The sequence below is a fragment of the Hydractinia symbiolongicarpus genome, chromosome 9 (assembly GCF_029227915.1).
Source record: "Hydractinia symbiolongicarpus strain clone_291-10 chromosome 9, HSymV2.1, whole genome shotgun sequence".
Lineage (NCBI taxonomy): Eukaryota > Metazoa > Cnidaria > Hydrozoa > Anthoathecata > Hydractiniidae > Hydractinia > Hydractinia symbiolongicarpus.
In genome coordinates this window covers 11,138,973-11,164,541 of record NC_079883.1, presented here as the reverse complement: position 1 = coordinate 11,164,541, position 25,569 = coordinate 11,138,973, and the positions used below count along the sequence as shown (strand labels likewise).

General features: G+C 40.7%; 21 non-coding genes and 1 pseudogene across 21 annotated transcripts; 16 read left to right on the top strand and 6 right to left on the bottom strand.

Moving 5' to 3' along the window:
• Nucleotides 1-10: 10 nt before the first annotated feature.
• LOC130660231 (U1 spliceosomal RNA) lies at nt 11-175 on the top strand. The gene has a single exon (XR_008987432.1). It is a non-coding gene; the product is annotated as a U1 spliceosomal RNA (small nuclear RNA).
• A 350-nt stretch (nt 176-525) lies between these two features.
• LOC130658274 (5S ribosomal RNA) lies at nt 526-644 on the bottom strand. Its single transcript, XR_008985491.1, has one exon. It is a non-coding gene; the product is annotated as a 5S ribosomal RNA (ribosomal RNA).
• A 4,470-nt stretch (nt 645-5,114) lies between these two features.
• On the top strand, nt 5,115-5,187 carry Trnar-acg (transfer RNA arginine (anticodon ACG)). The gene has a single exon. It is a non-coding gene; the product is annotated as a tRNA-Arg (tRNA).
• Nucleotides 5,188-5,509: 322 nt separating this feature from the next.
• LOC130661272 (U2 spliceosomal RNA) lies at nt 5,510-5,701 on the top strand. Its single transcript, XR_008988466.1, has one exon. It is a non-coding gene; the product is annotated as a U2 spliceosomal RNA (small nuclear RNA).
• Nucleotides 5,702-5,886: 185 nt separating this feature from the next.
• LOC130660230 (U1 spliceosomal RNA) lies at nt 5,887-6,051 on the top strand. The gene has a single exon (XR_008987431.1). It is a non-coding gene; the product is annotated as a U1 spliceosomal RNA (small nuclear RNA).
• Nucleotides 6,052-6,401: 350 nt separating this feature from the next.
• LOC130658273 (5S ribosomal RNA) lies at nt 6,402-6,520 on the bottom strand. Its single transcript, XR_008985490.1, has one exon. It is a non-coding gene; the product is annotated as a 5S ribosomal RNA (ribosomal RNA).
• A 4,470-nt stretch (nt 6,521-10,990) lies between these two features.
• On the top strand, nt 10,991-11,063 carry Trnar-acg (transfer RNA arginine (anticodon ACG)). Its single transcript has one exon. It is a non-coding gene; the product is annotated as a tRNA-Arg (tRNA).
• Nucleotides 11,064-11,385: 322 nt separating this feature from the next.
• Nucleotides 11,386-11,558, top strand: LOC130661524 (U2 spliceosomal RNA; annotated as a pseudogene).
• A 60-nt stretch (nt 11,559-11,618) lies between these two features.
• Nucleotides 11,619-11,737, top strand: LOC130658272 (5S ribosomal RNA). Its single transcript, XR_008985489.1, has one exon. It is a non-coding gene; the product is annotated as a 5S ribosomal RNA (ribosomal RNA).
• Nucleotides 11,738-12,087: 350 nt separating this feature from the next.
• Nucleotides 12,088-12,252, bottom strand: LOC130660229 (U1 spliceosomal RNA). Its single transcript, XR_008987430.1, has one exon. It is a non-coding gene; the product is annotated as a U1 spliceosomal RNA (small nuclear RNA).
• Nucleotides 12,253-13,900: 1,648 nt separating this feature from the next.
• Nucleotides 13,901-13,973, top strand: Trnar-acg (transfer RNA arginine (anticodon ACG)). Its single transcript has one exon. It is a non-coding gene; the product is annotated as a tRNA-Arg (tRNA).
• Nucleotides 13,974-14,295: 322 nt separating this feature from the next.
• Nucleotides 14,296-14,487, top strand: LOC130661271 (U2 spliceosomal RNA). Its single transcript, XR_008988465.1, has one exon. It is a non-coding gene; the product is annotated as a U2 spliceosomal RNA (small nuclear RNA).
• A 185-nt stretch (nt 14,488-14,672) lies between these two features.
• LOC130660228 (U1 spliceosomal RNA) lies at nt 14,673-14,837 on the top strand. The gene has a single exon (XR_008987429.1). It is a non-coding gene; the product is annotated as a U1 spliceosomal RNA (small nuclear RNA).
• A 350-nt stretch (nt 14,838-15,187) lies between these two features.
• LOC130658271 (5S ribosomal RNA) lies at nt 15,188-15,306 on the bottom strand. The gene has a single exon (XR_008985488.1). It is a non-coding gene; the product is annotated as a 5S ribosomal RNA (ribosomal RNA).
• Nucleotides 15,307-18,005: 2,699 nt separating this feature from the next.
• Trnar-acg (transfer RNA arginine (anticodon ACG)) lies at nt 18,006-18,078 on the top strand. The gene has a single exon. It is a non-coding gene; the product is annotated as a tRNA-Arg (tRNA).
• Nucleotides 18,079-18,400: 322 nt separating this feature from the next.
• On the top strand, nt 18,401-18,592 carry LOC130661269 (U2 spliceosomal RNA). The gene has a single exon (XR_008988463.1). It is a non-coding gene; the product is annotated as a U2 spliceosomal RNA (small nuclear RNA).
• A 185-nt stretch (nt 18,593-18,777) lies between these two features.
• LOC130660227 (U1 spliceosomal RNA) lies at nt 18,778-18,942 on the top strand. Its single transcript, XR_008987428.1, has one exon. It is a non-coding gene; the product is annotated as a U1 spliceosomal RNA (small nuclear RNA).
• A 350-nt stretch (nt 18,943-19,292) lies between these two features.
• On the bottom strand, nt 19,293-19,411 carry LOC130658270 (5S ribosomal RNA). The gene has a single exon (XR_008985487.1). It is a non-coding gene; the product is annotated as a 5S ribosomal RNA (ribosomal RNA).
• Nucleotides 19,412-23,879: 4,468 nt separating this feature from the next.
• Trnar-acg (transfer RNA arginine (anticodon ACG)) lies at nt 23,880-23,952 on the top strand. The gene has a single exon. It is a non-coding gene; the product is annotated as a tRNA-Arg (tRNA).
• A 322-nt stretch (nt 23,953-24,274) lies between these two features.
• On the top strand, nt 24,275-24,466 carry LOC130661268 (U2 spliceosomal RNA). Its single transcript, XR_008988462.1, has one exon. It is a non-coding gene; the product is annotated as a U2 spliceosomal RNA (small nuclear RNA).
• A 185-nt stretch (nt 24,467-24,651) lies between these two features.
• LOC130660226 (U1 spliceosomal RNA) lies at nt 24,652-24,816 on the top strand. The gene has a single exon (XR_008987427.1). It is a non-coding gene; the product is annotated as a U1 spliceosomal RNA (small nuclear RNA).
• A 350-nt stretch (nt 24,817-25,166) lies between these two features.
• LOC130658269 (5S ribosomal RNA) lies at nt 25,167-25,285 on the bottom strand. The gene has a single exon (XR_008985486.1). It is a non-coding gene; the product is annotated as a 5S ribosomal RNA (ribosomal RNA).
• Nucleotides 25,286-25,569: the final 284 nt, after the last annotated feature.

Sequence of the window (25,569 nt, the reverse complement as noted above, 5' to 3'; positions counted from 1 at the left end):
GTTCCAACTCATACTTACCTGACGGGGAAGTAAAGACTGATCAATGAGGGTTTTCTTCCAGAGTGAGGCTCTTGCATTGCACTACGCTTGGGCTGACCTCTGCGATTACTGCAAACGTCAGTAACTCGACCGTACAATTTCTGGTAGTGGGGGCCTGCGTCCGCGCTCGCCCCCTCCTTAAGTCAAAATGAATGAGCTTAGAAAAGTTGCGCGGCCAAATGTCGGTGGTGACTTAAACGCTAAGGTAAAACCTCGCTTGGCTGTTACGAAACGTGATTGCGATATAAGTCCTCGGAAGGCGGCGGAATTTTATTTTATTTGCCATTCCGTCAGGGTTATTGGATGATCGGCAATAGATCGAGTTTGTATGCATTTGAAAGCTCTTTTTTCTCGTACTATCACCTGAAAATGTCGTAGGAAAATGTCATAGGAAACACTTTCAACAACCGCCACGTTCCTTAATTGTTATAACAAGAAATATATCACAGCACCATTGAAATGAAAAGGCAACAAATGAAAATGAAAAGCCTACGACACCGGGAGTTCCCAGGCGGTCCCCCATCCAAGTACTATCCCGGCCCGACGATGCTTAACTTCCGTGATCAGACGAGAACGGGTGTGTTCATCGTGGTATGGCCGTAGACATTAGTAGGGGCAAATACGTGCAATTTATTTTGACGTTGTGATCAAATTTTTTTATTTAATTTCTTTGAGTTACTTAGGACAAGGCGTATGCATGGATTATCTATTAGACTTTAAGGTTATAGTTTTGTGAAAAAAACAATGTTTTTTTAAAGATGTGTGGCTATAAAAATAGCCGTTGTTTTCTGAGTGTAGCGGTTTACTTCTTCTGTCCTTTGTCGTTCTTCTTTGGGAGTAAGACAGCTTGAATGTTTGGCAAAACACCACCAGCTGCAATGGTTACACCGCTCAAAAGTTTGTTTAATTCTTCATCATTACGAACAGCCAATTGTAAATGTCTTGGAATAATCCTAGCTTTTTTGTTGTCTCTTGCTGCGTTACCAGCCAACTCCAATATCTCAGCAGATAAATATTCCAAGACGGCTGCTAAGTAAACTGGTGCTCCAGATCCAATTCGGTTAGCATAGTGCCCTCTACGAAGGAATCTATGCACTCTACCGACTGGAAATTGAAGTCCAGCTCTTGAGGATCTTGTCTTGGCTTTAGCCTTAGCTTTTCCACCTTTTCCACGTCCAGACATAACTGCGATTTGATTTGTAAGTTAATACAAAAACGTACGAATATTTAACGTAAGTGTTAACGAAATAAACTTTACTCGTTTTTTCATCATAAAAATAGGATCGAAATCATGTTTTTTTAACCAATCATAATTAAGTATTAAACAAAAGATTTTTTTTTTAACCAATTAAATTGCGTATCGGCGTTTTCGGATCGAATTCGATCCGATTTTTTTACTTATAAACAAAAAGTTTTGACTTGCAGTTTAATGCTTATTTACAAGTTAAGTAGCAAAAATTTTTAACCATGTCTGACGCAGCAGCTAAAGGAGGAAAACAGGCACCTAAAGTAGCCAAGAAAGGTGAAAAAAGAGCCGGCAAAAAAGGAGGAAAGATTGGTGGAACTGGTGAAAAGAAACGCAAGAGAAAGAGAAAGGAAAGTTATGCTATTTACATCTACAATGTTTTGAAACAAGTTCACCCAGATGTCGGAGTTTCAAGCAAAGCTATGAGCATCATGAACTCATTTGTCAACGACATCTTTGAGCGCATTGCTTCCGAAGCTTCGCGTTTGGCTCTTCAAAACAAAAAGTCGACCATCTCTTCTCGTGAAATTCAAACCGCAGTACGTCTTCTCTTGCCTGGAGAACTTGCAAAACACGCAGTCAGTGAAGGAACAAAAGCCGTCACAAAATACACAAGCAGCAAGTAAACCAACGTCTACCAAACACAAACGGTCTTTTTTAAGACCACACATCTTTAAAAAAACATTTACTTGGCGTCACTACAAGTTAACCGAAGTTAATAAAACTTCTAAATAATGTGCTTAAGAACACTAGCCTACATTTAAAATACTTCCCCATGTGTGTGTGTGGATTAGCTTCACTTTTCATACGTATTATTAGCTGTACTTGCAGAAAAGACAAGTACATTGATCCATGTTATTGCTTACATTTAACTTAACCCAGCTTTTCACGGAAACACTCCCAGGCAAATTAACCCTACAAAGTATTTCTAAATTTTTTTTGTGTCATATATGACATAGTATCGTATAGCAATAAATGTAACTGTGACAAGACTTTACACATTGTGTAATTTGGAAGCGTGCACAAAGTAATGTTTTAAAAGATTTGTGGCTATAAAAATAGCCGTTTTTGTTGAGCAATGACAACGCTTAACCTCCGAATCCGTAAAGAGTTCTTCCTTGACGTTTTAAGGCATAAACAACATCCATAGCGGTAACGGTCTTGCGTTTAGCGTGCTCTGTGTAGGTTACAGCATCACGAATAACATTCTCTAAGAAAACCTTCAGTACACCTCTGGTTTCCTCATAGATAAGGCCAGAGATACGTTTGACACCACCTCGTCGAGCAAGACGTCGAATAGCAGGTTTTGTGATTCCCTGAATGTTATCACGAAGAATTTTTCGGTGACGTTTAGCACCTCCTTTTCCCAATCCTTTACCTCCTTTTCCGCGTCCAGACATATTGATATAGTTGCGTACAGAACGAGTACAAAAACAACGTTTGAGTTAACAGAATTCAGACAGCTTTAAAAAGAGGCCATAAAATTACCTACTGCTCGTGGAAACACCCTAATTAACCAATAGAGTTGCGTCATTACAAAATGTTCCGAACATTTTGTACATTTTTTTAAGTAAAACTGTAGTTTTTTTAAAAATTCGTGGTCTTAATGTTTCAGTAAGGCAATAAATTTGGCATCGTTGGAATTCGCCAAACCTTCTGCTACTTACTAAAAAAAAAAAAAGTCAAAAGCTTTTGTGTATCAGAAGATACAGCCGTTTTCCCGTAGCCAAAAAACACAGATTTTATAAAAATGTTAAAGTAATGAGCGTAATGTCATTATGCAGCCAATCAGAAATTACTTTCTTAGCACCAATCAAATGGTTTGTTTTGAACCTTAGCTGTCAATCAATATGAGAAATAAAACTTTGGCGCGATAGTGCATTTTAGACCGTCTTGTGTATCCGTACTACATCGACTTCTTAAAATATGGCTCGTACAAAGCAAACTGCACGTAAATCTACTGGAGGAAAGGCTCCACGAAAACAACTCGCCACTAAAGCTGCGAGGAAAAGCGCACCAGCTACTGGAGGAGTGAAAAAACCACATCGTTACAGACCTGGTACAGTTGCTCTCAGAGAAATCAGAAGATACCAGAAGTCAACCGAGCTCTTGATCCGCAAGTTGCCTTTCCAGCGTCTTGTGCGAGAAATTGCTCAGGACTTCAAAACAGATCTGCGATTCCAGAGCACAGCCGTTATGGCTCTGCAAGAGGCTTCTGAAGCGTACCTTGTTGGCTTGTTCGAGGATACTAACTTGTGTGCCATTCACGCAAAACGAGTTACAATCATGCCTAAAGACATCCAGTTGGCAAGAAGAATTCGTGGGGAACGTGCCTAAGCATCTTACCAAACAAAAAACGGCTATTTTTATAGCCACACATCCATAAAAAATATTACGGCTAGCTTTTTATATCAAACTTTGTTCTGCTTTCTGTTTAAATTTTATGCTACATAAAAATTTTATGCTACATAAAGTTTGACAATGTTAAAAATATGAAGGGCAAGAAAAGTAAAAGCAAGAAAATAAGAAATTTAAAAACGAAAATACTTAAACTTAGGGAATCTAATCTTAAAATTACTCTTTTTTAACTGTTTAAGTGACTTAAACAAGTTTAACTTTGTACCAAGATAATGTTTTTTTGTAAATGTGTGGCTATAAAAATAGCCGTTTGTTAATGTAATAGCCAGATACACACAAATTATTTTTTTGCGGTCTTCTTTGCTGCCTTTTTGGGAGTCTTTTTGACCTTCTTTGCTGCAGGTTTTTTAGCAACAGGCTTCTTTGTGGGTTTCTTAGCTGCTGGTTTCTTAGCCGAGGCTTTCTTTGTGGCAGGCTTCTTTGCTGCTTTCTTTGGCGTGCTCTTCTTTGCTGGCTTCTTTTTTGGTGTACTTTTCTTTGCAGTAGGCTTCTTTGCCGTTGGCTTTTTTGCTGCGGCCTTTTTCTTAGGTTTTTCTTTTTTTACCTGACCTAGCTTGAATGATCCAGAAGCACCAGTGCCTTTAGTTTGAATCAAATCGCCTGATGTTACTCCTCGTTTAAGAGCCATTTTCAGATGATGATCTGAGTTTTCAGCAACTTTGTAATTTGCATGAATATATTTTGTAATAGCTTGGCGAGATGAACCACCGCGTTCCTTTAGGGTAGCGATAGCAGCCTTGATCATGTCCACATATTTAGGGTGATCAGCTGTCTTCTTTGCAGCAGGTTTCTTCTTGGGTGCGATTTTCTTTGGAGAAGCTGCTTCACTCATTTTTAATGTTTTCTTACAACAATCCAACGATAAACGATGCTTGTTATCACAGTAGAAGTATACTAAACATTACCGTGTAAATGAGATATAATTTAAGACGGTGCGAAGTATGCGGACGTAAAAGTACCACTCCCGGGAATTGATTTGGCGCGAAAACAGAAATGTGTGTTTCTGTACATCGTATAATGTCCGTTTTGGGTGCCGCGACTATGCGAAAGCATGTTAATTTTTATTTGTAGCACGACGCAATAGTCTGAAAGAGAAGCTGCTGGAGTTTGAGGTCTTCAGCATTACATCTACTCTGTTAATTTGGGCTTCTTCCGCGCCCGTGTTAGGATTTTCATAAAGCGTTCTTTGGTTTGCGTTGCGTATGTCGGCCTACATCATCGACACGGCCTGTTTCCGGCTATTAGGAGCAATTCATATATTGGGCACTGCGTTTCGACTTTTTTATTAGACCACAGTAAAAAAATTCACTCACAGAAGTCCCTTTCTTTCATGGCTACAAACACGAAGAATTCTGTCGTAAGTAAAACGAATGCGCAAGCCAAAATAACGATGGGGCGAAGTCATAAGCATGGCCCTGTGGCCCAATGGATAAGGCATCTGACTACGAATCAGGGGATTCCAGGTTCGACTCCTGGCAGGGTCGCACTGTCGCATTTCGGCTGCATGGTCTACTGTGTAACGCGCGCGCACGTTCTGGCGTAATGCGTTGATAAACGGAATGTACGCAGTCATATTGGAAAGTAATATCACGCACTTAGTATCGTCGCCTTTGTTAGCATTCATGTAAGTTACCATCCACTCGCTACAGTCGCTCTCCATCCTACGGCTAAATCAACAGCCGTGATTTTTACTATGTCGCCGTCCATCCGTACGCGGTGACAGTTGTAAGCTTTACAGTAACGTGACATGCTCCACAAGCAGTTACGGTGTGTGGACGATGCCTATCATGGCAACGCTTGTTCTTTATCGCTTCTCGGCCTAATGGCTAAGATCAAGTGTAGTATCTGTTCTTATCAGTTTAATATCTGGTAGGCCATTCTCTGAATGGTCAGTATATTAATCTGATTTTTGGCCTTGGGTCATGGAGGTGGATTCATTCACGCCGTGACCACGGGTTGCCTTGGTGTTGCACTATTACCGATGGCGGCCCACATAAGCAATAAAAGAATAATAGCAGTCCTCTTTCCGACGGCACTCTGCATAGTCTACGGCGGGAACAAAACGCGTACACTGGGGGAGAATACAGCCTATGCCCCGCGACACGGCAGTTTATAACACACTCAAGCCACAAGCATTAACAAACTTTGAAGGGTACCCTCATGCTACGGTGCAGTTCCAACTCATACTTACCTGACGGGGAAGTAAAGACTGATCAATGAGGGTTTTCTTCCAGAGTGAGGCTCTTGCATTGCACTACGCTTGGGCTGACCTCTGCGATTACTGCAAACGTCAGTAACTCGACCGTACAATTTCTGGTAGTGGGGGCCTGCGTCCGCGCTCGCCCCCTCCTTAAGTCAAAATGAATGAGCTTAGAAAAGTTGCGCGGCCAAATGTCGGTGGTGACTTAAACGCTAAGGTAAAACCTCGCTTGGCTGTTACGAAACGTGATTGCGATATAAGTCCTCGGAAGGCGGCGGAATTTTATTTTATTTGCCATTCCGTCAGGGTTATTGGATGATCGGCAATAGATCGAGTTTGTATGCATTTGAAAGCTCTTTTTTCTCGTACTATCACCTGAAAATGTCGTAGGAAAATGTCATAGGAAACACTTTCAACAACCGCCACGTTCCTTAATTGTTATAACAAGAAATATATCACAGCACCATTGAAATGAAAAGGCAACAAATGAAAATGAAAAGCCTACGACACCGGGAGTTCCCAGGCGGTCCCCCATCCAAGTACTATCCCGGCCCGACGATGCTTAACTTCCGTGATCAGACGAGAACGGGTGTGTTCATCGTGGTATGGCCGTAGACATTAGTAGGGGCAAATACGTGCAATTTATTTTGACGTTGTGATCAAATTTTTTTATTTAATTTCTTTGAGTTACTTAGGACAAGGCGTATGCATGGATTATCTATTAGACTTTAAGGTTATAGTTTTGTGAAAAAAACAATGTTTTTTTAAAGATGTGTGGCTATAAAAATAGCCGTTGTTTTCTGAGTGTAGCGGTTTACTTCTTCTGTCCTTTGTCGTTCTTCTTTGGGAGTAAGACAGCTTGAATGTTTGGCAAAACACCACCAGCTGCAATGGTTACACCGCTCAAAAGTTTGTTTAATTCTTCATCATTACGAACAGCCAATTGTAAATGTCTTGGAATAATCCTAGCTTTTTTGTTGTCTCTTGCTGCGTTACCAGCCAACTCCAATATCTCAGCAGATAAATATTCCAAGACGGCTGCTAAGTAAACTGGTGCTCCAGATCCAATTCGGTTAGCATAGTGCCCTCTACGAAGGAATCTATGCACTCTACCGACTGGAAATTGAAGTCCAGCTCTTGAGGATCTTGTCTTGGCTTTAGCCTTAGCTTTTCCACCTTTTCCACGTCCAGACATAACTGCGATTTGATTTGTAAGTTAATACAAAAACGTACGAATATTTAACGTAAGTGTTAACGAAATAAACTTTACTCGTTTTTTCATCATAAAAATAGGATCGAAATCATGTTTTTTTAACCAATCATAATTAAGTATTAAACAAAAGATTTTTTTTTTAACCAATTAAATTGCGTATCGGCGTTTTCGGATCGAATTCGATCCGATTTTTTTACTTATAAACAAAAAGTTTTGACTTGCAGTTTAATGCTTATTTACAAGTTAAGTAGCAAAAATTTTTAACCATGTCTGACGCAGCAGCTAAAGGAGGAAAACAGGCACCTAAAGTAGCCAAGAAAGGTGAAAAAAGAGCCGGCAAAAAAGGAGGAAAGATTGGTGGAACTGGTGAAAAGAAACGCAAGAGAAAGAGAAAGGAAAGTTATGCTATTTACATCTACAATGTTTTGAAACAAGTTCACCCAGATGTCGGAGTTTCAAGCAAAGCTATGAGCATCATGAACTCATTTGTCAACGACATCTTTGAGCGCATTGCTTCCGAAGCTTCGCGTTTGGCTCTTCAAAACAAAAAGTCGACCATCTCTTCTCGTGAAATTCAAACCGCAGTACGTCTTCTCTTGCCTGGAGAACTTGCAAAACACGCAGTCAGTGAAGGAACAAAAGCCGTCACAAAATACACAAGCAGCAAGTAAACCAACGTCTACCAAACACAAACGGTCTTTTTTAAGACCACACATCTTTAAAAAAACATTTACTTGGCGTCACTACAAGTTAACCGAAGTTAATAAAACTTCTAAATAATGTGCTTAAGAACACTAGCCTACATTTAAAATACTTCCCCATGTGTGTGTGTGGATTAGCTTCACTTTTCATACGTATTATTAGCTGTACTTGCAGAAAAGACAAGTACATTGATCCATGTTATTGCTTACATTTAACTTAACCCAGCTTTTCACGGAAACACTCCCAGGCAAATTAACCCTACAAAGTATTTCTAAATTTTTTTTGTGTCATATATGACATAGTATCGTATAGCAATAAATGTAACTGTGACAAGACTTTACACATTGTGTAATTTGGAAGCGTGCACAAAGTAATGTTTTAAAAGATTTGTGGCTATAAAAATAGCCGTTTTTGTTGAGCAATGACAACGCTTAACCTCCGAATCCGTAAAGAGTTCTTCCTTGACGTTTTAAGGCATAAACAACATCCATAGCGGTAACGGTCTTGCGTTTAGCGTGCTCTGTGTAGGTTACAGCATCACGAATAACATTCTCTAAGAAAACCTTCAGTACACCTCTGGTTTCCTCATAGATAAGGCCAGAGATACGTTTGACACCACCTCGTCGAGCAAGACGTCGAATAGCAGGTTTTGTGATTCCCTGAATGTTATCACGAAGAATTTTTCGGTGACGTTTAGCACCTCCTTTTCCCAATCCTTTACCTCCTTTTCCGCGTCCAGACATATTGATATAGTTGCGTACAGAACGAGTACAAAAACAACGTTTGAGTTAACAGAATTCAGACAGCTTTAAAAAGAGGCCATAAAATTACCTACTGCTCGTGGAAACACCCTAATTAACCAATAGAGTTGCGTCATTACAAAATGTTCCGAACATTTTGTACATTTTTTTAAGTAAAACTGTAGTTTTTTTAAAAATTCGTGGTCTTAATGTTTCAGTAAGGCAATAAATTTGGCATCGTTGGAATTCGCCAAACCTTCTGCTACTTACTAAAAAAAAAAAAAGTCAAAAGCTTTTGTGTATCAGAAGATACAGCCGTTTTCCCGTAGCCAAAAAACACAGATTTTATAAAAATGTTAAAGTAATGAGCGTAATGTCATTATGCAGCCAATCAGAAATTACTTTCTTAGCACCAATCAAATGGTTTGTTTTGAACCTTAGCTGTCAATCAATATGAGAAATAAAACTTTGGCGCGATAGTGCATTTTAGACCGTCTTGTGTATCCGTACTACATCGACTTCTTAAAATATGGCTCGTACAAAGCAAACTGCACGTAAATCTACTGGAGGAAAGGCTCCACGAAAACAACTCGCCACTAAAGCTGCGAGGAAAAGCGCACCAGCTACTGGAGGAGTGAAAAAACCACATCGTTACAGACCTGGTACAGTTGCTCTCAGAGAAATCAGAAGATACCAGAAGTCAACCGAGCTCTTGATCCGCAAGTTGCCTTTCCAGCGTCTTGTGCGAGAAATTGCTCAGGACTTCAAAACAGATCTGCGATTCCAGAGCACAGCCGTTATGGCTCTGCAAGAGGCTTCTGAAGCGTACCTTGTTGGCTTGTTCGAGGATACTAACTTGTGTGCCATTCACGCAAAACGAGTTACAATCATGCCTAAAGACATCCAGTTGGCAAGAAGAATTCGTGGGGAACGTGCCTAAGCATCTTACCAAACAAAAAACGGCTATTTTTATAGCCACACATCCATAAAAAATATTACGGCTAGCTTTTTATATCAAACTTTGTTCTGCTTTCTGTTTAAATTTTATGCTACATAAAAATTTTATGCTACATAAAGTTTGACAATGTTAAAAATATGAAGGGCAAGAAAAGTAAAAGCAAGAAAATAAGAAATTTAAAAACGAAAATACTTAAACTTAGGGAATCTAATCTTAAAATTACTCTTTTTTAACTGTTTAAGTGACTTAAACAAGTTTAACTTTGTACCAAGATAATGTTTTTTTGTAAATGTGTGGCTATAAAAATAGCCGTTTGTTAATGTAATAGCCAGATACACACAAATTATTTTTTTGCGGTCTTCTTTGCTGCCTTTTTGGGAGTCTTTTTGACCTTCTTTGCTGCAGGTTTTTTAGCAACAGGCTTCTTTGTGGGTTTCTTAGCTGCTGGTTTCTTAGCCGAGGCTTTCTTTGTGGCAGGCTTCTTTGCTGCTTTCTTTGGCGTGCTCTTCTTTGCTGGCTTCTTTTTTGGTGTACTTTTCTTTGCAGTAGGCTTCTTTGCCGTTGGCTTTTTTGCTGCGGCCTTTTTCTTAGGTTTTTCTTTTTTTACCTGACCTAGCTTGAATGATCCAGAAGCACCAGTGCCTTTAGTTTGAATCAAATCGCCTGATGTTACTCCTCGTTTAAGAGCCATTTTCAGATGATGATCTGAGTTTTCAGCAACTTTGTAATTTGCATGAATATATTTTGTAATAGCTTGGCGAGATGAACCACCGCGTTCCTTTAGGGTAGCGATAGCAGCCTTGATCATGTCCACATATTTAGGGTGATCAGCTGTCTTCTTTGCAGCAGGTTTCTTCTTGGGTGCGATTTTCTTTGGAGAAGCTGCTTCACTCATTTTTAATGTTTTCTTACAACAATCCAACGATAAACGATGCTTGTTATCACAGTAGAAGTATACTAAACATTACCGTGTAAATGAGATATAATTTAAGACGGTGCGAAGTATGCGGACGTAAAAGTACCACTCCCGGGAATTGATTTGGCGCGAAAACAGAAATGTGTGTTTCTGTACATCGTATAATGTCCGTTTTGGGTGCCGCGACTATGCGAAAGCATGTTAATTTTTATTTGTAGCACGACGCAATAGTCTGAAAGAGAAGCTGCTGGAGTTTGAGGTCTTCAGCATTACATCTACTCTGTTAATTTGGGCTTCTTCCGCGCCCGTGTTAGGATTTTCATAAAGCGTTCTTTGGTTTGCGTTGCGTATGTCGGCCTACATCATCGACACGGCCTGTTTCCGGCTATTAGGAGCAATTCATATATTGGGCACTGCGTTTCGACTTTTTTATTAGACCACAGTAAAAAAATTCACTCACAGAAGTCCCTTTCTTTCATGGCTACAAACACGAAGAATTCTGTCGTAAGTAAAACGAATGCGCAAGCCAAAATAACGATGGGGCGAAGTCATAAGCATGGCCCTGTGGCCCAATGGATAAGGCATCTGACTACGAATCAGGGGATTCCAGGTTCGACTCCTGGCAGGGTCGCACTGTCGCATTTCGGCTGCATGGTCTACTGTGTAACGCGCGCGCACGTTCTGGCGTAATGCGTTGATAAACGGAATGTACGCAGTCATATTGGAAAGTAATATCACGCACTTAGTATCGTCGCCTTTGTTAGCATTCATGTAAGTTACCATCCACTCGCTACAGTCGCTCTCCATCCTACGGCTAAATCAACAGCCGTGATTTTTACTATGTCGCCGTCCATCCGTACGCGGTGACAGTTGTAAGCTTTACAGTAACGTGACATGCTCCACAAGCAGTTACGGTGTGTGGACGATGCCTATCATGGCAACGCTTGTTCTTTATCGCTTCTCGGCCTAATGGCTAAGATCAAGTGTAGTATCTGTTCTTATCAGTTTAATATCTGGTAGGCCATTCTCTGAATGGTCAGTATATTAATCTGATTTTTGGCCTTGGGTCATGGAGGTGGATTCATTCACGCCGTGACCACGGGTTGTCCTAAGTAACTCAAAGAAATTAAATAAAAAAATTTGATCACAACGTCAAAATAAATTGCACGTATTTGCCCCTACTAATGTCTACGGCCATACCACGATGAACACACCCGTTCTCGTCTGATCACGGAAGTTAAGCATCGTCGGGCCGGGATAGTACTTGGATGGGGGACCGCCTGGGAACTCCCGGTGTCGTAGGCTTTTCATTTTCATTTGTTGCCTTTTCATTTCAATGGTGCTGTGATATATTTCTTGTTATAACAATTAAGGAACGTGGCGGTTGTTGAAAGTGTTTCCTATGACATTTTCCTACGACATTTTCAGGTGATAGTACGAGAAAAAAGAGCTTTCAAATGCATACAAACTCGATCTATTGCCGATCATCCAATAACCCTGACGGAATGGCAAATAAAATAAAATTCCGCCGCCTTCCGAGGACTTATATCGCAATCACGTTTCGTAACAGCCAAGCGAGGTTTTACCTTAGCGTTTAAGTCACCACCGACATTTGGCCGCGCAACTTTTCTAAGCTCATTCATTTTGACTTAAGGAGGGGGCGAGCGCGGACGCAGGCCCCCACTACCAGAAATTGTACGGTCGAGTTACTGACGTTTGCAGTAATCGCAGAGGTCAGCCCAAGCGTAGTGCAATGCAAGAGCCTCACTCTGGAAGAAAACCCTCATTGATCAGTCTTTACTTCCCCGTCAGGTAAGTATGAGTTGGAACTGCACCGTAGCATGAGGGTACCCTTCAAAGTTTGTTAATGCTTGTGGCTTGAGTGTGTTATAAACTGCCGTGTCGCGGGGCATAGGCTGTATTCTCCCCCAGTGTACGCGTTTTGTTCCCGCCGTAGACTATGCAGAGTGCCGTCGGAAAGAGGACTGCTATTATTCTTTTATTGCTTATGTGGGCCGCCATCGGTAATAGTGCATAATAGCTTTTTATATCAAACTTTGTTCTGCTTTCTGTTTAAATTTTATGCTACATAAAAATTTTATGCTACATAAAGTTTGACAATGTTAAAAATATGAAGGGCAAGAAAAGTAAAAGCAAGAAAATAAGAAATTTAAAAACGAAAATACTTAAACTTAGGGAATCTAATCTTAAAATTACTCTTTTTTAACTGTTTAAGTGACTTAAACAAGTTTAACTTTGTACCAAGATAATGTTTTTTTGTAAATGTGTGGCTATAAAAATAGCCGTTTGTTAATGTAATAGCCAGATACACACAAATTATTTTTTTGCGGTCTTCTTTGCTGCCTTTTTGGGAGTCTTTTTGACCTTCTTTGCTGCAGGTTTTTTAGCAACAGGCTTCTTTGTGGGTTTCTTAGCTGCTGGTTTCTTAGCCGAGGCTTTCTTTGTGGCAGGCTTCTTTGCTGCTTTCTTTGGCGTGCTCTTCTTTGCTGGCTTCTTTTTTGGTGTACTTTTCTTTGCAGTAGGCTTCTTTGCCGTTGGCTTTTTTGCTGCGGCCTTTTTCTTAGGTTTTTCTTTTTTTACCTGACCTAGCTTGAATGATCCAGAAGCACCAGTGCCTTTAGTTTGAATCAAATCGCCTGATGTTACTCCTCGTTTAAGAGCCATTTTCAGATGATGATCTGAGTTTTCAGCAACTTTGTAATTTGCATGAATATATTTTGTAATAGCTTGGCGAGATGAACCACCGCGTTCCTTTAGGGTAGCGATAGCAGCCTTGATCATGTCCACATATTTAGGGTGATCAGCTGTCTTCTTTGCAGCAGGTTTCTTCTTGGGTGCGATTTTCTTTGGAGAAGCTGCTTCACTCATTTTTAATGTTTTCTTACAACAATCCAACGATAAACGATGCTTGTTATCACAGTAGAAGTATACTAAACATTACCGTGTAAATGAGATATAATTTAAGACGGTGCGAAGTATGCGGACGTAAAAGTACCACTCCCGGGAATTGATTTGGCGCGAAAACAGAAATGTGTGTTTCTGTACATCGTATAATGTCCGTTTTGGGTGCCGCGACTATGCGAAAGCATGTTAATTTTTATTTGTAGCACGACGCAATAGTCTGAAAGAGAAGCTGCTGGAGTTTGAGGTCTTCAGCATTACATCTACTCTGTTAATTTGGGCTTCTTCCGCGCCCGTGTTAGGATTTTCATAAAGCGTTCTTTGGTTTGCGTTGCGTATGTCGGCCTACATCATCGACACGGCCTGTTTCCGGCTATTAGGAGCAATTCATATATTGGGCACTGCGTTTCGACTTTTTTATTAGACCACAGTAAAAAAATTCACTCACAGAAGTCCCTTTCTTTCATGGCTACAAACACGAAGAATTCTGTCGTAAGTAAAACGAATGCGCAAGCCAAAATAACGATGGGGCGAAGTCATAAGCATGGCCCTGTGGCCCAATGGATAAGGCATCTGACTACGAATCAGGGGATTCCAGGTTCGACTCCTGGCAGGGTCGCACTGTCGCATTTCGGCTGCATGGTCTACTGTGTAACGCGCGCGCACGTTCTGGCGTAATGCGTTGATAAACGGAATGTACGCAGTCATATTGGAAAGTAATATCACGCACTTAGTATCGTCGCCTTTGTTAGCATTCATGTAAGTTACCATCCACTCGCTACAGTCGCTCTCCATCCTACGGCTAAATCAACAGCCGTGATTTTTACTATGTCGCCGTCCATCCGTACGCGGTGACAGTTGTAAGCTTTACAGTAACGTGACATGCTCCACAAGCAGTTACGGTGTGTGGACGATGCCTATCATGGCAACGCTTGTTCTTTATCGCTTCTCGGCCTAATGGCTAAGATCAAGTGTAGTATCTGTTCTTATCAGTTTAATATCTGGTAGGCCATTCTCTGAATGGTCAGTATATTAATCTGATTTTTGGCCTTGGGTCATGGAGGTGGATTCATTCACGCCGTGACCACGGGTTGCCTTGGTGTTGCACTATTACCGATGGCGGCCCACATAAGCAATAAAAGAATAATAGCAGTCCTCTTTCCGACGGCACTCTGCATAGTCTACGGCGGGAACAAAACGCGTACACTGGGGGAGAATACAGCCTATGCCCCGCGACACGGCAGTTTATAACACACTCAAGCCACAAGCATTAACAAACTTTGAAGGGTACCCTCATGCTACGGTGCAGTTCCAACTCATACTTACCTGACGGGGAAGTAAAGACTGATCAATGAGGGTTTTCTTCCAGAGTGAGGCTCTTGCATTGCACTACGCTTGGGCTGACCTCTGCGATTACTGCAAACGTCAGTAACTCGACCGTACAATTTCTGGTAGTGGGGGCCTGCGTCCGCGCTCGCCCCCTCCTTAAGTCAAAATGAATGAGCTTAGAAAAGTTGCGCGGCCAAATGTCGGTGGTGACTTAAACGCTAAGGTAAAACCTCGCTTGGCTGTTACGAAACGTGATTGCGATATAAGTCCTCGGAAGGCGGCGGAATTTTATTTTATTTGCCATTCCGTCAGGGTTATTGGATGATCGGCAATAGATCGAGTTTGTATGCATTTGAAAGCTCTTTTTTCTCGTACTATCACCTGAAAATGTCGTAGGAAAATGTCATAGGAAACACTTTCAACAACCGCCACGTTCCTTAATTGTTATAACAAGAAATATATCACAGCACCATTGAAATGAAAAGGCAACAAATGAAAATGAAAAGCCTACGACACCGGGAGTTCCCAGGCGGTCCCCCATCCAAGTACTATCCCGGCCCGACGATGCTTAACTTCCGTGATCAGACGAGAACGGGTGTGTTCATCGTGGTATGGCCGTAGACATTAGTAGGGGCAAATACGTGCAATTTATTTTGACGTTGTGATCAAATTTTTTTATTTAATTTCTTTGAGTTACTTAGGACAAGGCGTATGCATGGATTATCTATTAGACTTTAAGGTTATAGTTTTGTGAAAAAAACAATGTTTTTTTAAAGATGTGTGGCTATAAAAATAGCCGTTGTTTTCTGAGTGTAGCGGTTTACTTCTTCTGTCCTTTGTCGTTCTTCTTTGGGAGTAAGACAGCTTGAATGTTTGGCAAAACACCACCAGCTGCAATGGTTACACCGCTCAAAAGTTTGTTTAATTCTTCATCATTACGAACAGCCAATTGTAAATGTCTTGGAATAATCCTAGCTTTTTTGTTGTCTCTTGCTGCGTTACCAGCCAACTCCAATATCTCAGCAGATAAATATTCCAAGACGGCTGCTAAGTAAACTGGTGCTCCAGATCCAATTCGGTTAGCATAGTGCCCTCTACGAAGGAATCTATGCACTCTACCGACTGGAAATTGAAGTCCAGCTCTTGAGGATCTTGTCTTGGCTTTAGCCTTAGCTTTTCCACCTTTTCCACGTCCAGACATAACTGCGATTTGATTTGTAAGTTAATACAAAAACGTACGAATATTTAACGTAAGTGTTAACGAAATAAACTTTACTCGTTTTTTCATCATAAAAATAGGATCGAAATCATGTTTTTTTAACCAATCATAATTAAGTATTAAACAAAAGATTTTTTTTTTAACCAATTAAATTGCGTATCGGCGTTTTCGGATCGAATTCGATCCGATTTTTTTACTTATAAACAAAAAGTTTTGACTTGCAGTTTAATGCTTATTTACAAGTTAAGTAGCAAAAATTTTTAACCATGTCTGACGCAGCAGCTAAAGGAGGAAAACAGGCACCTAAAGTAGCCAAGAAAGGTGAAAAAAGAGCCGGCAAAAAAGGAGGAAAGATTGGTGGAACTGGTGAAAAGAAACGCAAGAGAAAGAGAAAGGAAAGTTATGCTATTTACATCTACAATGTTTTGAAACAAGTTCACCCAGATGTCGGAGTTTCAAGCAAAGCTATGAGCATCATGAACTCATTTGTCAACGACATCTTTGAGCGCATTGCTTCCGAAGCTTCGCGTTTGGCTCTTCAAAACAAAAAGTCGACCATCTCTTCTCGTGAAATTCAAACCGCAGTACGTCTTCTCTTGCCTGGAGAACTTGCAAAACACGCAGTCAGTGAAGGAACAAAAGCCGTCACAAAATACACAAGCAGCAAGTAAACCAACGTCTACCAAACACAAACGGTCTTTTTTAAGACCACACATCTTTAAAAAAACATTTACTTGGCGTCACTACAAGTTAACCGAAGTTAATAAAACTTCTAAATAATGTGCTTAAGAACACTAGCCTACATTTAAAATACTTCCCCATGTGTGTGTGTGGATTAGCTTCACTTTTCATACGTATTATTAGCTGTACTTGCAGAAAAGACAAGTACATTGATCCATGTTATTGCTTACATTTAACTTAACCCAGCTTTTCACGGAAACACTCCCAGGCAAATTAACCCTACAAAGTATTTCTAAATTTTTTTTGTGTCATATATGACATAGTATCGTATAGCAATAAATGTAACTGTGACAAGACTTTACACATTGTGTAATTTGGAAGCGTGCACAAAGTAATGTTTTAAAAGATTTGTGGCTATAAAAATAGCCGTTTTTGTTGAGCAATGACAACGCTTAACCTCCGAATCCGTAAAGAGTTCTTCCTTGACGTTTTAAGGCATAAACAACATCCATAGCGGTAACGGTCTTGCGTTTAGCGTGCTCTGTGTAGGTTACAGCATCACGAATAACATTCTCTAAGAAAACCTTCAGTACACCTCTGGTTTCCTCATAGATAAGGCCAGAGATACGTTTGACACCACCTCGTCGAGCAAGACGTCGAATAGCAGGTTTTGTGATTCCCTGAATGTTATCACGAAGAATTTTTCGGTGACGTTTAGCACCTCCTTTTCCCAATCCTTTACCTCCTTTTCCGCGTCCAGACATATTGATATAGTTGCGTACAGAACGAGTACAAAAACAACGTTTGAGTTAACAGAATTCAGACAGCTTTAAAAAGAGGCCATAAAATTACCTACTGCTCGTGGAAACACCCTAATTAACCAATAGAGTTGCGTCATTACAAAATGTTCCGAACATTTTGTACATTTTTTTAAGTAAAACTGTAGTTTTTTTAAAAATTCGTGGTCTTAATGTTTCAGTAAGGCAATAAATTTGGCATCGTTGGAATTCGCCAAACCTTCTGCTACTTACTAAAAAAAAAAAAAGTCAAAAGCTTTTGTGTATCAGAAGATACAGCCGTTTTCCCGTAGCCAAAAAACACAGATTTTATAAAAATGTTAAAGTAATGAGCGTAATGTCATTATGCAGCCAATCAGAAATTACTTTCTTAGCACCAATCAAATGGTTTGTTTTGAACCTTAGCTGTCAATCAATATGAGAAATAAAACTTTGGCGCGATAGTGCATTTTAGACCGTCTTGTGTATCCGTACTACATCGACTTCTTAAAATATGGCTTTAGACCACAGTAAAAAAATTCACTCACAGAAGTCCCTTTCTTTCATGGCTACAAACACGAAGAATTCTGTCGTAAGTAAAACGAATGCGCAAGCCAAAATAACGATGGGGCGAAGTCATAAGCATGGCCCTGTGGCCCAATGGATAAGGCATCTGACTACGAATCAGGGGATTCCAGGTTCGACTCCTGGCAGGGTCGCACTGTCGCATTTCGGCTGCATGGTCTACTGTGTAACGCGCGCGCACGTTCTGGCGTAATGCGTTGATAAACGGAATGTACGCAGTCATATTGGAAAGTAATATCACGCACTTAGTATCGTCGCCTTTGTTAGCATTCATGTAAGTTACCATCCACTCGCTACAGTCGCTCTCCATCCTACGGCTAAATCAACAGCCGTGATTTTTACTATGTCGCCGTCCATCCGTACGCGGTGACAGTTGTAAGCTTTACAGTAACGTGACATGCTCCACAAGCAGTTACGGTGTGTGGACGATGCCTATCATGGCAACGCTTGTTCTTTATCGCTTCTCGGCCTAATGGCTAAGATCAAGTGTAGTATCTGTTCTTATCAGTTTAATATCTGGTAGGCCATTCTCTGAATGGTCAGTATATTAATCTGATTTTTGGCCTTGGGTCATGGAGGTGGATTCATTCACGCCGTGACCACGGGTTGCCTTGGTGTTGCACTATTACCGATGGCGGCCCACATAAGCAATAAAAGAATAATAGCAGTCCTCTTTCCGACGGCACTCTGCATAGTCTACGGCGGGAACAAAACGCGTACACTGGGGGAGAATACAGCCTATGCCCCGCGACACGGCAGTTTATAACACACTCAAGCCACAAGCATTAACAAACTTTGAAGGGTACCCTCATGCTACGGTGCAGTTCCAACTCATACTTACCTGACGGGGAAGTAAAGACTGATCAATGAGGGTTTTCTTCCAGAGTGAGGCTCTTGCATTGCACTACGCTTGGGCTGACCTCTGCGATTACTGCAAACGTCAGTAACTCGACCGTACAATTTCTGGTAGTGGGGGCCTGCGTCCGCGCTCGCCCCCTCCTTAAGTCAAAATGAATGAGCTTAGAAAAGTTGCGCGGCCAAATGTCGGTGGTGACTTAAACGCTAAGGTAAAACCTCGCTTGGCTGTTACGAAACGTGATTGCGATATAAGTCCTCGGAAGGCGGCGGAATTTTATTTTATTTGCCATTCCGTCAGGGTTATTGGATGATCGGCAATAGATCGAGTTTGTATGCATTTGAAAGCTCTTTTTTCTCGTACTATCACCTGAAAATGTCGTAGGAAAATGTCATAGGAAACACTTTCAACAACCGCCACGTTCCTTAATTGTTATAACAAGAAATATATCACAGCACCATTGAAATGAAAAGGCAACAAATGAAAATGAAAAGCCTACGACACCGGGAGTTCCCAGGCGGTCCCCCATCCAAGTACTATCCCGGCCCGACGATGCTTAACTTCCGTGATCAGACGAGAACGGGTGTGTTCATCGTGGTATGGCCGTAGACATTAGTAGGGGCAAATACGTGCAATTTATTTTGACGTTGTGATCAAATTTTTTTATTTAATTTCTTTGAGTTACTTAGGACAAGGCGTATGCATGGATTATCTATTAGACTTTAAGGTTATAGTTTTGTGAAAAAAACAATGTTTTTTTAAAGATGTGTGGCTATAAAAATAGCCGTTGTTTTCTGAGTGTAGCGGTTTACTTCTTCTGTCCTTTGTCGTTCTTCTTTGGGAGTAAGACAGCTTGAATGTTTGGCAAAACACCACCAGCTGCAATGGTTACACCGCTCAAAAGTTTGTTTAATTCTTCATCATTACGAACAGCCAATTGTAAATGTCTTGGAATAATCCTAGCTTTTTTGTTGTCTCTTGCTGCGTTACCAGCCAACTCCAATATCTCAGCAGATAAATATTCCAAGACGGCTGCTAAGTAAACTGGTGCTCCAGATCCAATTCGGTTAGCATAGTGCCCTCTACGAAGGAATCTATGCACTCTACCGACTGGAAATTGAAGTCCAGCTCTTGAGGATCTTGTCTTGGCTTTAGCCTTAGCTTTTCCACCTTTTCCACGTCCAGACATAACTGCGATTTGATTTGTAAGTTAATACAAAAACGTACGAATATTTAACGTAAGTGTTAACGAAATAAACTTTACTCGTTTTTTCATCATAAAAATAGGATCGAAATCATGTTTTTTTAACCAATCATAATTAAGTATTAAACAAAAGATTTTTTTTTTAACCAATTAAATTGCGTATCGGCGTTTTCGGATCGAATTCGATCCGATTTTTTTACTTATAAACAAAAAGTTTTGACTTGCAGTTTAATGCTTATTTACAAGTTAAGTAGCAAAAATTTTTAACCATGTCTGACGCAGCAGCTAAAGGAGGAAAACAGGCACCTAAAGTAGCCAAGAAAGGTGAAAAAAGAGCCGGCAAAAAAGGAGGAAAGATTGGTGGAACTGGTGAAAAGAAACGCAAGAGAAAGAGAAAGGAAAGTTATGCTATTTATTTTGCTATTTTTGAAACAAGTTCACCCAGATGTCGGAGTTTCAAGCAAAGCTATGAGCATCATGAACTCATTTGTCAACGACATCTTTGAGCGCATTGCTTCCGAAGCTTCGCGTTTGGCTCTTCAAAACAAAAAGTCGACCATCTCTTCTCGTGAAATTCAAACCGCAGTACGTCTTCTCTTGCCTGGAGAACTTGCAAAACACGCAGTCAGTGAAGGAACAAAAGCCGTCACAAAATACACAAGCAGCAAGTAAACCAACGTCTACCAAACACAAACGGTCTTTTTTAAGACCACACATCTTTAAAAAAACATTTACTTGGCGTCACTACAAGTTAACCGAAGTTAATAAAACTTCTAAATAATGTGCTTAAGAACACTAGCCTACATTTAAAATACTTCCCCATGTGTGTGTGTGGATTAGCTTCACTTTTCATACGTATTATTAGCTGTACTTGCAGAAAAGACAAGTACATTGATCCATGTTATTGCTTACATTTAACTTAACCCAGCTTTTCACGGAAACACTCCCAGGCAAATTAACCCTACAAAGTATTTCTAAATTTTTTTTGTGTCATATATGACATAGTATCGTATAGCAATAAATGTAACTGTGACAAGACTTTACACATTGTGTAATTTGGAAGCGTGCACAAAGTAATGTTTTAAAAGATTTGTGGCTATAAAAATAGCCGTTTTTGTTGAGCAATGACAACGCTTAACCTCCGAATCCGTAAAGAGTTCTTCCTTGACGTTTTAAGGCATAAACAACATCCATAGCGGTAACGGTCTTGCGTTTAGCGTGCTCTGTGTAGGTTACAGCATCACGAATAACATTCTCTAAGAAAACCTTCAGTACACCTCTGGTTTCCTCATAGATAAGGCCAGAGATACGTTTGACACCACCTCGTCGAGCAAGACGTCGAATAGCAGGTTTTGTGATTCCCTGAATGTTATCACGAAGAATTTTTCGGTGACGTTTAGCACCTCCTTTTCCCAATCCTTTACCTCCTTTTCCGCGTCCAGACATATTGATATAGTTGCGTACAGAACGAGTACAAAAACAACGTTTGAGTTAACAGAATTCAGACAGCTTTAAAAAGAGGCCATAAAATTACCTACTGCTCGTGGAAACACCCTAATTAACCAATAGAGTTGCGTCATTACAAAATGTTCCGAACATTTTGTACATTTTTTTAAGTAAAACTGTAGTTTTTTTAAAAATTCGTGGTCTTAATGTTTCAGTAAGGCAATAAATTTGGCATCGTTGGAATTCGCCAAACCTTCTGCTACTTACTAAAAAAAAAAAAAGTCAAAAGCTTTTGTGTATCAGAAGATACAGCCGTTTTCCCGTAGCCAAAAAACACAGATTTTATAAAAATGTTAAAGTAATGAGCGTAATGTCATTATGCAGCCAATCAGAAATTACTTTCTTAGCACCAATCAAATGGTTTGTTTTGAACCTTAGCTGTCAATCAATATGAGAAATAAAACTTTGGCGCGATAGTGCATTTTAGACCGTCTTGTGTATCCGTACTACATCGACTTCTTAAAATATGGCTCGTACAAAGCAAACTGCACGTAAATCTACTGGAGGAAAGGCTCCACGAAAACAACTCGCCACTAAAGCTGCGAGGAAAAGCGCACCAGCTACTGGAGGAGTGAAAAAACCACATCGTTACAGACCTGGTACAGTTGCTCTCAGAGAAATCAGAAGATACCAGAAGTCAACCGAGCTCTTGATCCGCAAGTTGCCTTTCCAGCGTCTTGTGCGAGAAATTGCTCAGGACTTCAAAACAGATCTGCGATTCCAGAGCACAGCCGTTATGGCTCTGCAAGAGGCTTCTGAAGCGTACCTTGTTGGCTTGTTCGAGGATACTAACTTGTGTGCCATTCACGCAAAACGAGTTACAATCATGCCTAAAGACATCCAGTTGGCAAGAAGAATTCGTGGGGAACGTGCCTAAGCATCTTACCAAACAAAAAACGGCTATTTTTATAGCCACACATCCATAAAAAATATTACGGCTAGCTTTTTATATCAAACTTTGTTCTGCTTTCTGTTTAAATTTTATGCTACATAAAAATTTTATGCTACATAAAGTTTGACAATGTTAAAAATATGAAGGGCAAGAAAAGTAAAAGCAAGAAAATAAGAAATTTAAAAACGAAAATACTTAAACTTAGGGAATCTAATCTTAAAATTACTCTTTTTTAACTGTTTAAGTGACTTAAACAAGTTTAACTTTGTACCAAGATAATGTTTTTTTGTAAATGTGTGGCTATAAAAATAGCCGTTTGTTAATGTAATAGCCAGATACACACAAATTATTTTTTTGCGGTCTTCTTTGCTGCCTTTTTGGGAGTCTTTTTGACCTTCTTTGCTGCAGGTTTTTTAGCAACAGGCTTCTTTGTGGGTTTCTTAGCTGCTGGTTTCTTAGCCGAGGCTTTCTTTGTGGCAGGCTTCTTTGCTGCTTTCTTTGGCGTGCTCTTCTTTGCTGGCTTCTTTTTTGGTGTACTTTTCTTTGCAGTAGGCTTCTTTGCCGTTGGCTTTTTTGCTGCGGCCTTTTTCTTAGGTTTTTCTTTTTTTACCTGACCTAGCTTGAATGATCCAGAAGCACCAGTGCCTTTAGTTTGAATCAAATCGCCTGATGTTACTCCTCGTTTAAGAGCCATTTTCAGATGATGATCTGAGTTTTCAGCAACTTTGTAATTTGCATGAATATATTTTGTAATAGCTTGGCGAGATGAACCACCGCGTTCCTTTAGGGTAGCGATAGCAGCCTTGATCATGTCCACATATTTAGGGTGATCAGCTGTCTTCTTTGCAGCAGGTTTCTTCTTGGGTGCGATTTTCTTTGGAGAAGCTGCTTCACTCATTTTTAATGTTTTCTTACAACAATCCAACGATAAACGATGCTTGTTATCACAGTAGAAGTATACTAAACATTACCGTGTAAATGAGATATAATTTAAGACGGTGCGAAGTATGCGGACGTAAAAGTACCACTCCCGGGAATTGATTTGGCGCGAAAACAGAAATGTGTGTTTCTGTACATCGTATAATGTCCGTTTTGGGAGCCGCGACTATGCGAAAGCATGTTAATTTTTATTTGTAGCACGACGCAATAGTCTGAAAGAGAAGCTGCTGGAGTTTGAGGTCTTCAGCATTACATCTACTCTGTTAATTTGGGCTTCTTCCGCGCCCGTGTTAGGATTTTCATAAAGCGTTCTTTGGTTTGCGTTGCGTATGTCGGCCTACATCATCGACACGGCCTGTTTCCGGCTATTAGGAGCAATTCATATATTGGGCACTGCGTTTCGACTTTTTTATTAGACCACAGTAAAAAAATTCACTCACAGAAGTCCCTTTCTTTCATGGCTACAAACACGAAGAATTCTGTCGTAAGTAAAACGAATGCGCAAGCCAAAATAACGATGGGGCGAAGTCATAAGCATGGCCCTGTGGCCCAATGGATAAGGCATCTGACTACGAATCAGGGGATTCCAGGTTCGACTCCTGGCAGGGTCGCACTGTCGCATTTCGGCTGCATGGTCTACTGTGTAACGCGCGCGCACGTTCTGGCGTAATGCGTTGATAAACGGAATGTACGCAGTCATATTGGAAAGTAATATCACGCACTTAGTATCGTCGCCTTTGTTAGCATTCATGTAAGTTACCATCCACTCGCTACAGTCGCTCTCCATCCTACGGCTAAATCAACAGCCGTGATTTTTACTATGTCGCCGTCCATCCGTACGCGGTGACAGTTGTAAGCTTTACAGTAACGTGACATGCTCCACAAGCAGTTACGGTGTGTGGACGATGCCTATCATGGCAACGCTTGTTCTTTATCGCTTCTCGGCCTAATGGCTAAGATCAAGTGTAGTATCTGTTCTTATCAGTTTAATATCTGGTAGGCCATTCTCTGAATGGTCAGTATATTAATCTGATTTTTGGCCTTGGGTCATGGAGGTGGATTCATTCACGCCGTGACCACGGGTTGCCTTGGTGTTGCACTATTACCGATGGCGGCCCACATAAGCAATAAAAGAATAATAGCAGTCCTCTTTCCGACGGCACTCTGCATAGTCTACGGCGGGAACAAAACGCGTACACTGGGGGAGAATACAGCCTATGCCCCGCGACACGGCAGTTTATAACACACTCAAGCCACAAGCATTAACAAACTTTGAAGGGTACCCTCATGCTACGGTGCAGTTCCAACTCATACTTACCTGACGGGGAAGTAAAGACTGATCAATGAGGGTTTTCTTCCAGAGTGAGGCTCTTGCATTGCACTACGCTTGGGCTGACCTCTGCGATTACTGCAAACGTCAGTAACTCGACCGTACAATTTCTGGTAGTGGGGGCCTGCGTCCGCGCTCGCCCCCTCCTTAAGTCAAAATGAATGAGCTTAGAAAAGTTGCGCGGCCAAATGTCGGTGGTGACTTAAACGCTAAGGTAAAACCTCGCTTGGCTGTTACGAAACGTGATTGCGATATAAGTCCTCGGAAGGCGGCGGAATTTTATTTTATTTGCCATTCCGTCAGGGTTATTGGATGATCGGCAATAGATCGAGTTTGTATGCATTTGAAAGCTCTTTTTTCTCGTACTATCACCTGAAAATGTCGTAGGAAAATGTCATAGGAAACACTTTCAACAACCGCCACGTTCCTTAATTGTTATAACAAGAAATATATCACAGCACCATTGAAATGAAAAGGCAACAAATGAAAATGAAAAGCCTACGACACCGGGAGTTCCCAGGCGGTCCCCCATCCAAGTACTATCCCGGCCCGACGATGCTTAACTTCCGTGATCAGACGAGAACGGGTGTGTTCATCGTGGTATGGCCGTAGACATTAGTAGGGGCAAATACGTGCAATTTATTTTGACGTTGTGATCAAATTTTTTTATTTAATTTCTTTGAGTTACTTAGGACAAGGCGTATGCATGGATTATCTATTAGACTTTAAGGTTATAGTTTTGTGAAAAAAACAATGTTTTTTTAAAGATGTGTGGCTATAAAAATAGCCGTTGTTTTCTGAGTGTAGCGGTTTACTTCTTCTGTCCTTTGTCGTTCTTCTTTGGGAGTAAGACAGCTTGAATGTTTGGCAAAACACCACCAGCTGCAATGGTTACACC